The sequence below is a fragment of the Plecotus auritus genome (genome assembly GCF_963455305.1).
Source record: "Plecotus auritus genome assembly, chromosome: 2".
NCBI classification, from domain to species: Eukaryota; Metazoa; Chordata; class Mammalia; order Chiroptera; family Vespertilionidae; genus Plecotus; species Plecotus auritus.
Window position 1 is genome coordinate 66,991,764 of NC_137771.1, and position 12,929 is coordinate 67,004,692.

At 39.5% G+C, this 12,929-nt stretch overlaps 1 protein-coding gene across 2 annotated transcripts in view; it reads left to right on the forward strand.

Moving 5' to 3' along the window:
* The window catches only part of HS2ST1 (heparan sulfate 2-O-sulfotransferase 1), a 167,289-nt gene that overhangs the window by 64,025 nt on the left and 90,335 nt on the right, over positions 1 to 12,929 (forward strand). The window lies entirely within an intron of this gene.

The following is a 12,929-nucleotide window of genomic DNA, read 5'->3' on the forward strand; positions in this document are numbered from 1 at the left end:
GCCATAATTTATTCATAAAATAAATATTCAAAATTAATAGACATACTTCATATTACTTGCAGTCCATACACTAACCTTGCTCTCCTTACTTTATTTTCCCAGATAGATATTTTCAAACAGAACTCTGAGAAATTTCACAAAACAGATGTTGTTTTTTAAGAGCAAATACTGTTTACGTGTAACATCTAAGAGTAATTGTTGACCTGTATATATTCTTTCCTTTTCTGTTGAGACATTTCAAGTCATTCTTTTTTTCCTGGAATATTTTCAGGCTACTCACGATGCTCTTCTACTAAGTCTTAAGATTGTGCTCAAGAATATATACTATAGCTGCTGCATAGTAACAGGTATTCATTTGCTTAACATGTAAGAGAAATCACATGATCATTTAGCCAAGCACACACACCTACTTCTTTCAAATTTATAGCATTTTTTCTTTGCCTTTTGTTAACTCCTACAATCTCTCTTTTTGCTTTTTTGGGTCTTTGGCTACTCCGTCACGCTCCCCCCCCCCCCCCCCCCCCCGCCCATTACAATTCAGGTTTCCAGGATGAGAAACACATCCCTTGCTGATCCAAATAAGGGTTGCTCATCTCTCACACTTCAGCTTCATTTGCAGGGGAGATGAAGGTCTAAGTGAAGATCAAAAGCTTTCCTTCTGAGGTCACATCTAGAAGATGGAAAGTAAGATTAAAATAAAAAATCTTTTAAATCTAATTACTGTGATTAGAAGTAAAGGTGATGAAGCATGGTGGCAGGGTTGATAGGAAATGTCATTGTGGCTGTAGTTCAGGACTTTTTTCCTGCCTTACCTATTCCTGTGGGAAGAAGAAATTGTAGGTCAGCTCTAAAGCAAACATTTCGAAAGGCCAGAATGAAAATGCCAACATAACACATCTCAGTAAGTATTTAGTCTCTGCTTTCCTCTCTGTGTTGTGTTTCTTCTATAGGATCGTTTTTTTCTTTCTTCTTCTTTTTTTTTTTTTTTTTTGGTCCTTAACCTCTAGGGAGTTTTTATTTCCTTGTGTGAGAGCTTCCTCCTCCTATGGCTTTTTAGCACTTTAAAAAGTCTCCTTTAAAAAAATATAATTCATTTTGCTATTCCTTTGATTTTTAAAAAATTTATTTTCTCTTTTATGCTCTTTGTTTCCCCCTTATTCCCAGTCTTCCTAGATATGAGTTACTACTCACTTTATTTTGTTCTATAATCAAGTTAATAAATCAATCCTAATTCTCTTGGAGTGGGGAATTCAGAAGGACATGGTCCATTGTCTTAAAGACATTTGCAGTTTATTTTATATCACAAATATATTTTACCTTTTGTTTACACTAAGAAATGTAAGAAAACGAGAATGCAACATAACTCCTATTTTCTGCTCTTTCAAGATTTTGACTCTTAGTGTATAGCGGGCCTACCTTGGCTTCTGAAGCTCTTTGTATTTGCATGTTAATAGGTTTTCTTTTTAATCTGGTGAACAACTTATTTTAAAAAGAACTTGTAATTGTAGTTAAACATGCTTAAGTGTAAATCCCAAGTGTGCCACTTCCTTTCTCAAGAAATTTAACCTTTTTCTTATCTGCAAAATAGAGCTAAAATCTGTGTTATAGAGTTGTTATGTGGATTAAATCAGAAAATGTATAAAAATATCCATCATAGTTTAGCCAGCTCTTTGATGCCTATATTAATGTAATGTCGGGTAGAAAAAATAATTGCCCCTCTACTCTTCAGAGTTTTTAACTGAGGCCTCTATAATAAAAAGCAGATTAATGAGAAAAACAAACAGAAGCTTCTTGACATGTATGCTTCATGTAGACCTAGGGAAAAATGAGTAATTCCCTGGGGTAGCTTAGAATTAAACCTAAATACCATCATCATGAGGGGATGTAGGCCTTTTAGGAGAGAATAATTGGTTTTTAGGAAAGATGAATGGTCTCTTGGAAGTATAGATGGGAGGTATGATAATTTATGACAAAGTTTGTTGTGTGTGGTGTGGACTTACAGTTCCCTCTCCTGTGATACAAGTCAGTAATCCCTGGTTGATGAAACTCCAGGCAAGGGCATTTATGACAGTTGAGTTCCTTTTGGAGGATTTGTCTTTAGGCAGGTGAGGGAAGTTCAGAGAAAGCCTCACCCAGCATCAGCTCTTTTTCAAGTGCCTATAGCTCAAAATAATAACTAAGGCAAAACATATTTAGGGCGTGTCCTGAACTCCTAGTCATAGTTTGGGGTGGCATTCTCGGCTATTCTTGATTATCAAGAGGATAAATTATGTGCAAAATACTCTTAGAAGGAAGATATATTTTAGAAACCAAAATTATTGAATATACCTGCGTTAATGGTGGGGAGTGCTCCTTGTCCCCACCTGGTGGAAGTGGGCTTCTTGCAATGTCACAAGAAAAAGAATTTTCTGAAACTCACACTGGAGAAAGAATGGCACTTATTTGTGTGGGATTATACCCCTGAGTTTCCAAGGTCCCATTTCCCTTCATCATGCCAAGGAAGGAAGTCCAGCTGTGTCTTTAGCAGGGCTAGGGTTAAAGCCATTGCCCAGAGTTTCCATTCCTTGTTGGCACAGTCCAATCCAGCTTCAAGCTAGCTTAGTTTGTGTTTCCAGCTGCAGTCCATCAGTCCATTGCTTTTGTGGTCCACAGGGTTACATGTCTATGGAAGGAACATAGGCAGGAACAAAACCAGAGAAACAGAGAGCCAAGAACCAAGAGAGAGAATTCCTATTTTAGTATTATGTATCCCCAAATTTTCACAAGTCTGTAGTGGCCTCACTTCCTCTGGCCAATCCATGGTTCCCCAGGCTAGACTAACAGGCATCTTCCCTACGTCACTCCTACTTTGCTGGGCATGCTTCCATCTCCTCTTTGGACCCCTTTCCCCAGTGGTCTGCAAGGAATGGACCAGTGGTTCCCTGGGGAGTGTAAAGTTGCAGCTTCCTGGTGAAGCTGCCCAGATGGCCATGCTTATAATGTCTGGCCTCCCTTTTGTTACTTTCCTATCGTATCTAATAAAAGAGTAATATGCAAATTGACCGTCACTCCAACACACAAGATGGCTGCCCCATGTGGACACAAGATGGCTGCCCCCATGTGGACACAAGATGGCCGCCACAAGATGGCCAGCAGGGGAGGGCAGTGGGGAGGAACCAGGCCTGCAAGAGAGGGCAGTTGTGGGCGATCAGGCCAGCAGGGGAGGGCAGTTGGGAGGGACCAGGCCTGCAAGGGAGGGCAGTTGTGGGCAATCAGGCCTGCAGGGGAGGGCAGTTACGGGTGACCAAGCCTGCAGGGGAGGGCAGTTAGGGGTGATGAGGCTGGCAGGGGAGGGCAGTTAGGGGTAATCAGGCTGGCAGGGGAGTGGTTAGGCATCAATCAGGCTGGCAGGGGAGTGGTTAGGGGGTGATCAGGCTGGCAGGCAGAAGCGGTTAGGGCCAATCAGGAAGGCAGGCAGGCGAGCAGTTGGGAGCCAGCAGTCCTGGATTGTGAGAGGGATGTCCGACTGCCCATTTAAATCCCTCGAGGGGTCCCAGATTGGAGAGGGTGCAGACTGGGCTGAGGGACAACCCCCCATGCACGAATTTCGTGCACCGGGTCTCTAGTTATTAATAACTAGCTAATTACAATGGTATTATTAGATTTTAACTATCTAGAAAACTTTCCTATTTTGAGTAACTTATACTCTGAAAGTTACTTGGAGTTTTGTAATAATTTAATTTTATGTTCCTTTATATGTACTGATTTTATTTCAAAAACTGTTTGATCTTCTATGATAAAAGGTCCTGTTGGTAATTTATGCAACCATATTTAGAAATCTAAAACCGACAGGAGTATATGAGGGGTGGGAAATTGGCCCTATATCTACTACACAGGCTTATATATTATTTCGATCAAAATTGTTTTCCCTTTGCAAAAAGATAGCACTGGTATATTTTGCTCCTATTTACATGTCTGTCAGAGCATGCTATTTTAAAGTTTTGTTGTCTTTCTAGATAAGTAAAAATTGGTTATATGCCCTCTTCTTAGGGGCTTATAAATGAAGTTGTATCACTAAGATATGTGTATATGCTTACTCTTTGACTCATTTAGCTTCTATATAGATCATGTCTTTGTATCTTAACAGTATTTAAAAAAAAAAAAAACACAGGTGCCTCGGCTGGTGACTCAGTTGGTTGGATTGTACAACAAATGGCTGCAAATTTGATTCCTGGTCAAGACACATACCTGGGTTGGCGGTTCAATTCTTGGTCGGGGCCCATATGGGAAGCAACTTATTGATGTTTCTCTCTCATGTCCATGTTTCTCTTTCTCTCAAAGCAAAAATGTAAGTTAAAAAACGCAAAACTAGATTGATACATACAGTTTACATATGTAGTGTTTTAAGAAATATGTTAATGCAGGACCTCAGTCCCATTTCTGTGTAAATTACATACTTAAGAAGCATTATTGCACATTTACATAAATTCACATTTGCCAAATTACACCAAGAGGGAAATCTTAATATAATTATTTCATAAATCACATAATTTGATCAACATGATTACATTTTTTTCTGATGCAGTTTGGTAAACTGGTGTTTGTATAGATGCAAAGTAATGTCCACAGAATATGCAGTTTTATACATTTTGATTTTCAGTGTTTTTCAATGGTGTATGTATGTGGTGTGAAGAGAAATTGGATGAGAATGTTTTCTCTTAACTTCATTATAGGCAACAAAATTCCTTTGCTTTGTTACAGCTTACTAGTTCTCATAGTAAAAACAACTCCAAATTGACTGTTAGCTAATTCAAGAGTATTAAAGTGCTTGTGATAAAAGCTGTAATGTAAGATTAAAATTTTTAACCCAAAGATGTCCCTCTACCCTTGGTTGGGATTCAGTTTCTTTAAAAATCTATAATAATAAAAGCATAATATGCTAATTAGACTGGATGTTCTTCTGGACAACCTTCTGGACGAAGCCGGGGCTGCGAAGGAAGCCCGGGTCCCGGGTGTCAGAGGGAAGCCAGTGCCCGCAGCCAGGGGAAGGAAGGCCTACTCTTGCACACATTTTGTGCATCGGGCCTCTAGTATTAAATAAAATTTTCAGAAGGAAAGTGTGAAAATACTGGGACAAGTAAAGCTAATGTTTTAGGATCTGTCTTTTCTTATAAAATGGAAGCTGTATTGTTTATTGAAGAATTAAACCAAAAAGGCATGCTTATTGCTTAACAACTGGTTTGCAGTACTTTCCCCATGTATTTTCAAATAACAGAAAATAAGTTATTTTATTAATTAAGTTTTCTGGAATTTTGTTACATGCGTAAGGGTACTTAGAATAGGAATGTGAATATTTCAAATTTCTAATTATTATTTTCTTTTGACAAAACTTGCTTTGTAGCATTAACAATACTAATTCAGAATAAAGAATAAAGTTAGTTATTGCTTGTATAAAATTTTTTGACATAAATAGTGCTATATGTGTTAAATATAAAAAGTTTCAACTTTATAAAGTTGTAGGGAGTTTTTTTCTCTTATTGTCCTTGAGATGAAAGAGTTCACACCAGCATGGTTATTTAATTGTTGGATTTATTGTTTCTCAACTGGAAAATTAAAACAAAAATTTACAGTTAATTTTATAATTGACCTGTTTGTTTTCAGAAGTATATATTCAAATATAAAAATTTAAATGTATTGTAAACCATTTACCCTAAGCATTAACATATCTGTGTAAATATAGCTACTCTTATTACATGTATAATTACCGTGGTGTTTAAGTGTTCTGATGAGCTTTAATGTACTTACCAGAATATTATCTACAGTCATTTCCATGGTCTGAAACTTGAAAGCTCTTAAAAATACCAACATTACATTTTATTTCTTCCTGCACTTAGCAGTTCCTAGGTAACATAGAGATGACATGAAGAGTAAGATAGAGGGGATTAAATTTGGTCACTTGGAACTGAGCTATTAGAATTGGAGATTTGTCTAAAGAGAGAAATAAAATGAAAGGTCTCTTCCCAGGGCTTACTGGTTTATTTGGAAATCTCAGGTTTGTTATCTAGTTATTGAACTAACATATTCCTTTAACATATATTGGAACAAATACACTATGTCAGAAACTGTGCTAGATAAATTTTGGGGATATACTACTAAACACAATAGACAGTTTTCCTGATTCATTCGAGTTTCATTGGAGTTCCCATTCTATTCAGGGATACCAAAAAATAAGTTAGAGTAGCCAGTGCTATGAAGGAAACAATGGAAGAGAGAGTGTTAAAGAGTGATTGGGGAGCTATTTTATTTTAGATTCAGTGCTCAGGGAAAGTCTGTCTAAAAAGGGGTTCATTAAGATGATGAGAGGACAACAGTGGTGTCTGGTTTCTTAAAATGGAAAGCTAATTATTCAGATAAACTTTTTCACTGAAGTTAAATAATTACCCTATATAATAAAAGGCTAATATGCAAATTGTCACCTCGATCGGGAGTTCAACCAGGGGGCATGGCTGAATGGCCCACTGCCTGTGGCCCCTCCCCCCCCCCAGCCAGCACTGCCCCCGATTGACCTTCCCCCACCCAATTGGGGCCAGGGCTGGCCTACCAACCGCCTTCAGCCCCACACCCTGGCCAGCCCCACCCTCATCGGCCCTCCCACCTCAATTGGGGTTAGGGCTGACCGGCCAACTTCTTATGGCCCCCCCACCCCCCCCAGCTGGCCCAGCCTGGTCAGCCCTGATAAGGCCAGGCCAGCCGGACCCCACCTGTGCATGAATTCATGCACTGGGCCTCTAGTATTAAATAATTGTATTAACTACATTTTTAAATGCTTAAAAATACTTAAGCTCTGAAAAGATAGTCACTTGTTAAATAACAGCCTGTAACCAGATTTGGACTGAAAGAGAGGAATGTTTGAATGCTGAGCAGAATAGGAGAATAAAATGGAAAGATACTTTTTAAAAAAGTAACTGAGAAGTATGACCAGAGACTGCCCTTCATACATATTTCTGTCACAAGTACATGTAGCCCAACTTGGCTGGAGATGGTCTAATCTGATAGTATTCCCCAAAGCAAATGTAAGCTGCTATAGATGAAGCACATTGTCTTACAGTGAACACCTTCAAATACATTTTCAAGCAAGTAGTCAAAGGCATGAGTAAAAACAAGATAATTGAACAAGAATCAGCAAGAATAAACAATTGGAACCCCATGGATTTCAGATATTAAAATTATTAGACACAGACTTAAAACAATTGAGTTTACAAATTATACATGAAAATATCTGCAAAGAAACCATAAAACAACATAGCAGATTTGAAAAGGAACCAGATTAAGTTATTAGAAATGAAAAACCCAATAATAAAGTTACAGAGCTTTCTGGTTCAGGCTGTGCTGATTAGCTTGTATCAAGTGAACCTCCTACTTAATTAAACCTATTAAATAAGTTGGGCTATACATATAAAACAACTAGTTACAGGCCTTGGAGGGCAACCAGTCTAAGCTGGAATTGAGGGGCTATGATTCTCAAGAGTAGGAAAGCTCATAAAGTGATCTCCATATTTATTCTGCTTTTTTCTTGAGGAAATTTTTTGGTTCTCAATGCCAAATAGAGCTCAAGCAGAAAGCAGCAGTTCTACTGGACTAAGGGTCCATATATGTATACTAGGGGCTGTGGGCCGCGAGGCTGCAGTGGGCACAGGGGCGGGTCTTGGCCCATCCTCAGCACCCCCGCCTGGACCTTCCCGCCGTGGCCCCCGGTCCCCTGTCTGCTGGCAGCCCCGCTCCTGCTGCCGCTCCCATGTGCTGGTGTGCTGGCCCCAGTGAATGCGATTGGGGCCAGTGCCAGCAGCGTATGTGAGCGGGGCCAGAGCCGTCAGCAGGTGCGAGTGGTGGCTCCAGTGCCAGATGCACGTGCTAGTGGGGCCAGCGTGGGCAGTGGGTGTGAGAGGCAGCTGCCGGCCCCAATCACCCCTCAGGAGCAGGGGGAGGTGGAGAAGTCCTGAGGGGTCATCAGGGCTGGCAGCTGCCTCTCGCACCCATTGACAGCGCCGAGCGATCGGGGCTAGCACCGGGTGTGGGCAGCGGGTGGAAGTGGGGCTGGTGCCGGCAGCAGGTGCGAGCGCCCAGCAGGACCACAGCGCATGGGAGCAAAGAATTTTCAGTAACCACCAGAGACTCGCCCCAATGACAGCAACCAGCACCCTGCCTTGGTCTGGCGCCCCCACTCACCTGCTCCACTATCCCTTCGCGGCCCATGCCCGCCATGTTCCGCGCACGCCCCCTGATGGTCAGCGCACATCATAGCAACTAGTTGTTTGGTTGTTCTGCCGTTGGGTCTATTTGCATATTAGGGTTTTATATATATAGATAATACATATAACCTCTTCCTCAAGTATAATCTATATATATAAAAAGTTAATATGCTAAGTGTCCCTCCAACCAGTCACTATGACATGCACTGACCACCAGGGTGCAGATGCTCAATGCAAGAGCTGCTGTGACGTGCACTGGCCATTTACAGAGAAATGGTGCCGCAGACCTGGCATCCACAAAGCAACACTTGGCTTCCCCCAAGTGGGACACAGGCCCCACCACCACCCCATAGCAACAGCCCACCAAATCGCAGCTGATGCTGCCGAGCCCGGAAATGTAGCAATTCCCAGCTTCTTCTCCCTAGTGACAGGCCATTTAACAATAAACCGTACTGCAGACCTGGCACCCACAAAGCAACACTCGGCTTCCTCCAAGTGTGACCCAGGCCCCACCACCACCCCAGAATGACACCCCACCAAATCACAGCCATCACTGCCGAGACTCCATGATGCAAAATGTGGCCCACAGCCCAGCCCAGCCCAGCCCAGAAATGATTGCTGTGGGCTACAGGTAATGACATCACATAGCAACGCCCGGCTTCCTCTCCCTAGCAACTAGCCTTCTTGGAGTTTCTTCAGCCCAGGAACATGATTTGCTTTATAACCAGGTGCAAACATTTCACACTTTAACCAAATGTCTGTGAAGCGTTTTCCCATGCCTCATCTCATTTGATCCTCACAGAAGTCCTGGAGTAGGTAGATAGGAGACTCAATGGAATCCTATTTTCTTTTCATTAGCTGGGAAACAGAGATTTAGATAGCTTAGAAACTTGGCCTGACTGAAAAGAAGTAAGAAATGGTGGGCCTTGAAAATGACTTCAGGTTTTCTCACTGCACAGAATATTCTCAAACACTGCTGCAGTTAAATATTTTACCCTTTCTCCCCGCATGATCTACAATAATAATCGGCTTTGTGTTGATATTTACTGCTGTGTTGCTGATGATTACCTGAAAGAGAAGTTGAGGTGCATCACTGGGCTGGAAAAAGTTTAGCTACATCAGAAAGCAGGTCTAATTAAGCAAGTTTATTATATATATATATATATATATATATATATATTAGGCTAAGTTGACCCGTGCATGCGCAATACATATAAAGCTCTCACTGGCACCAATTGCATGCGTGTATTTCCATCTGTAATTAGCAATTGTGAATTTGGTTGACACTTCTATTATAGAGAAAGGGCGAATAGAGATATTAAAATATTTATTCTAATTAATTTCCTTTCAATGTGCACGAATTTGTGCACTGGGCCACTAGTAGTTTAATAACTATCAACCCCAGAGCTGGATTTGGAAACTCATCAGATAATACTGACTTTGAAGCTAAAGAGATGAGCAGAAATTTCATCAACCTTGGGGGATACAAGATCATTCAAGTCAATCAAACACTAGTACATGGCAAACTTAAGCCATTATCTAAAAAATATATACCCACTGATATATTCACCTGTGTATTGTTACTTTGTTTTTAAGAGCTTTTAAAGAGGAAAGAAAAATCTGTTTAAAGAAATTAATAATAGGCCAGATACTGTGATCTTTTATAAAATATAGAAGAGTTAGTCTGTGTCTCAAATGCAACTATTGCTTGAGTTTTTAGAGATTAAACTAAAATAATATATCTTTGGGTCATAACTGTACATTCTATGGACAAAGCAACATATGATCCTTACTAATGTTTCATTTATCTACCTGATTGCTACAGGAGGTCAGAAGTACTGAGAGGTCAAGGTTACCCTTGTGTTGATCTATACATAATACTTGAAGTCATTTTTAAGAATCTAGCTAAGTTTTTAATTTATATTTGTTGAGATATATATAACCAACTTCTTAAGGCGTAGGGAAATTTGATGTAAGCACTAAAATGTCCTTAAGATGGACCAACATAGTTAATACATGACCAAGTACATTCAGTGTTTACAGGAACATACAGCACTCAGGAGCCTGTGTTTTACAGGTCAAGGAATTTTCTACAGAGCTATTGCTGAGAATTATTTTTAAAGTACCTTCTCAAATGTGCTTGTCTAAGTTAATAAGTCTATTGCACTAGAAAGTTTCCAAGCAATAGATAAAGCAAAATAAACAAATTGTTGTTCTCTCAAGTGACATAATATCTCTATTTTATCTACTGTCCACAGTAATTTTACTTCAGAAGCACAAAAGTCCTATTTTCTTCTTAGTGGGAATTACTAGTTTGTTGTTTACAAGATTGATTTTATTATTGGGTCTTAAGTTCTTCAGTTTTTTCAGCTTTCTTTTTACATACATGCTCACACATATATAATGTGGTTTTTTAAAAAAGTGTTCTTCTGATCAGAATTTATATTTACTTTTGCCATGTTTCAGGCATCTTGTATTGAACTTCTCAGTGAAATTCACTAAATGTAATATTTTGCTAACTTCCTTCCTGAAATCAAACTTCATGGCAAGTTTCCAAAAATTTATCTAAAACCTTGCTACTCGCCAAAACCGGTTTGGCTCAGTGGATAGAGCGTCGGCCTGCGGACTGAGAGGTCCCGGGTTCGATTCCGGTCAAGGGCACGTAACTTGGTTGCGGGCACATCCCCAGTAGGAGGTGTGCAGGAGGCAGCTGATCGATGTTTCTCTCTCATCGATGTTTCTAACTCTCTATCCCTCTCCTTTCCTCTCTGTAAAAAAATCAATAAAATATATTAAAAAAAAAAAAATAAAACCTTGCTACTCAAACTTCGGTCCTTGGAATAGAATTCTGTGGCCATCTCTTGGGAGCTTATTAGAAATGTAGAATCTTGGGCCCCACCTAAGACTTAACTAACTCATAATCTTCATTTTAATATACCCAAACAAGTACTATACACATTAAAATTTGAGAAGCACTGATTTAAAAGCCTGCTTCCTAATGCTTATATTTATTCTTAGTGAGAATTACTAGTTTGTTGTTGAAAGAACACTTTCCCTTTAAGAGCCTTCTGAAAAGAATACAAACAATCAAAATTTAAGAGTTGGTACTGCATAACATGGAAACGTTGTTAACTGTAAAACACAGAAACTTAAAAATTAATGTTCACTCCTCCTGTCAGAGGAGTGCATCATACAGCAAATATTATTTATATTCTTTAAAGAAATTTTTACTTGTGTATTGGAGTCACTATCATCTGAAGACAAAATTTTATGTACCAGTTTGATTATGTTCACTGAACTAATTGATACATAGTTTGATATGAGAATATCTATATATATAAAAGCCTAAGTGACTGGCTGACCGGCCTGTAGCTATGACATGCACTGACCACCAGGGGACAGACGCTCAACGCAGGAGCTGCTGTGCAACAGCAACTTTGCAGAGTGCCCTCTCGCACCCCGGAACCCCTTGGGAGATGTCATACTGCTGGTTTCAGCCCAATCCCCACAGGCCACGCTGAGGGACCACACGTGCACCAGGTCTCTAGTAAAAGAATAAATATCCTATTAGCAGTGGTTTCATGGTGAACACCAAGCACCGCCATAAGGGCTTCAAGTTTTTCAAAGAATAATGAGTTAGAACCTACATAGTTCACCCTCTCAACCAATATAGGAATCTACTCCATATTGTTTTTGATAGGCCAGCATCAGACGTCTACTTAAAATATCTAGAAACAGTAACACTAGTAGAAGATCATCAATTTTATTTTTAAGTAACTCATTATTGGCAGATTCCTTGTTGAGCTAAAGATTCCTCTTATTTTCCATTCTGTGGTTTTAATTTTGACCTCTGGAGTGAAAAATTTAAGCCTAATCTAATCTGGCCTTCCACATGATGGCATTTTATATGTTTAAAGAGAGTTATGTTCTTCCAGAAAGCTTTTTTTTTTTTAAATACTTGATACATACATTTTGCTATAAAATTCAAATTTGAAAGGATCATTTGTCATGAATAAATTTTCTTTTTCCCACTTAGAGGCAGAATTCTCTTCTGCATATGGTTACTCTTATTTTTCTTTTTTTCCCTGATTTAGTATACATTTTATTTATTTTTGAAGCAGCAACATATATTGAGGTAAATTAAAAGAACCATAACTTTGCTATGGCTGGGTAGATCAGTTGGTTAGCGTTGTCCTGATACACCAAGGTTACGTGTTCAACCCCCCTAGTCAGGGCACATACACGTATCAGCCAATGCATGCATAAGTAAAACAACAAATTGACGTATCTCTCTCTCTTCCTCAAATCAATAAATAATATTAATAAAAAAGAACAACTTTGAAAGGCAGTAGATCAGTATCACTAGGCAGATTGTTTCCTGTCCCTGCTACAGCACAGGCTCTTGCTCAGAAGATGAGGTGTGTCTGGAAATGCCTTTAAAAATAAATCTAGAGTTCCAGAAAGGGTAATGGCATCTTAGTTTATCTACAAGGTCATTCCCAAGACCTATTTATTTCTGTCAGATGCTTGCTATTTTTACTCCCCCACCACCAATATTTTTGCTTAAGGTCTGCCTGCCTGTGGCCTACCCATTTAATTCTACCCCTTAGAAGAATAAATAATTGATCTCAGTGGTAGTGTTCTTTGCCCATTCCACCATTCTAGAGCTTGCAATACTAGTAGAATTGCAATAGCAATAAA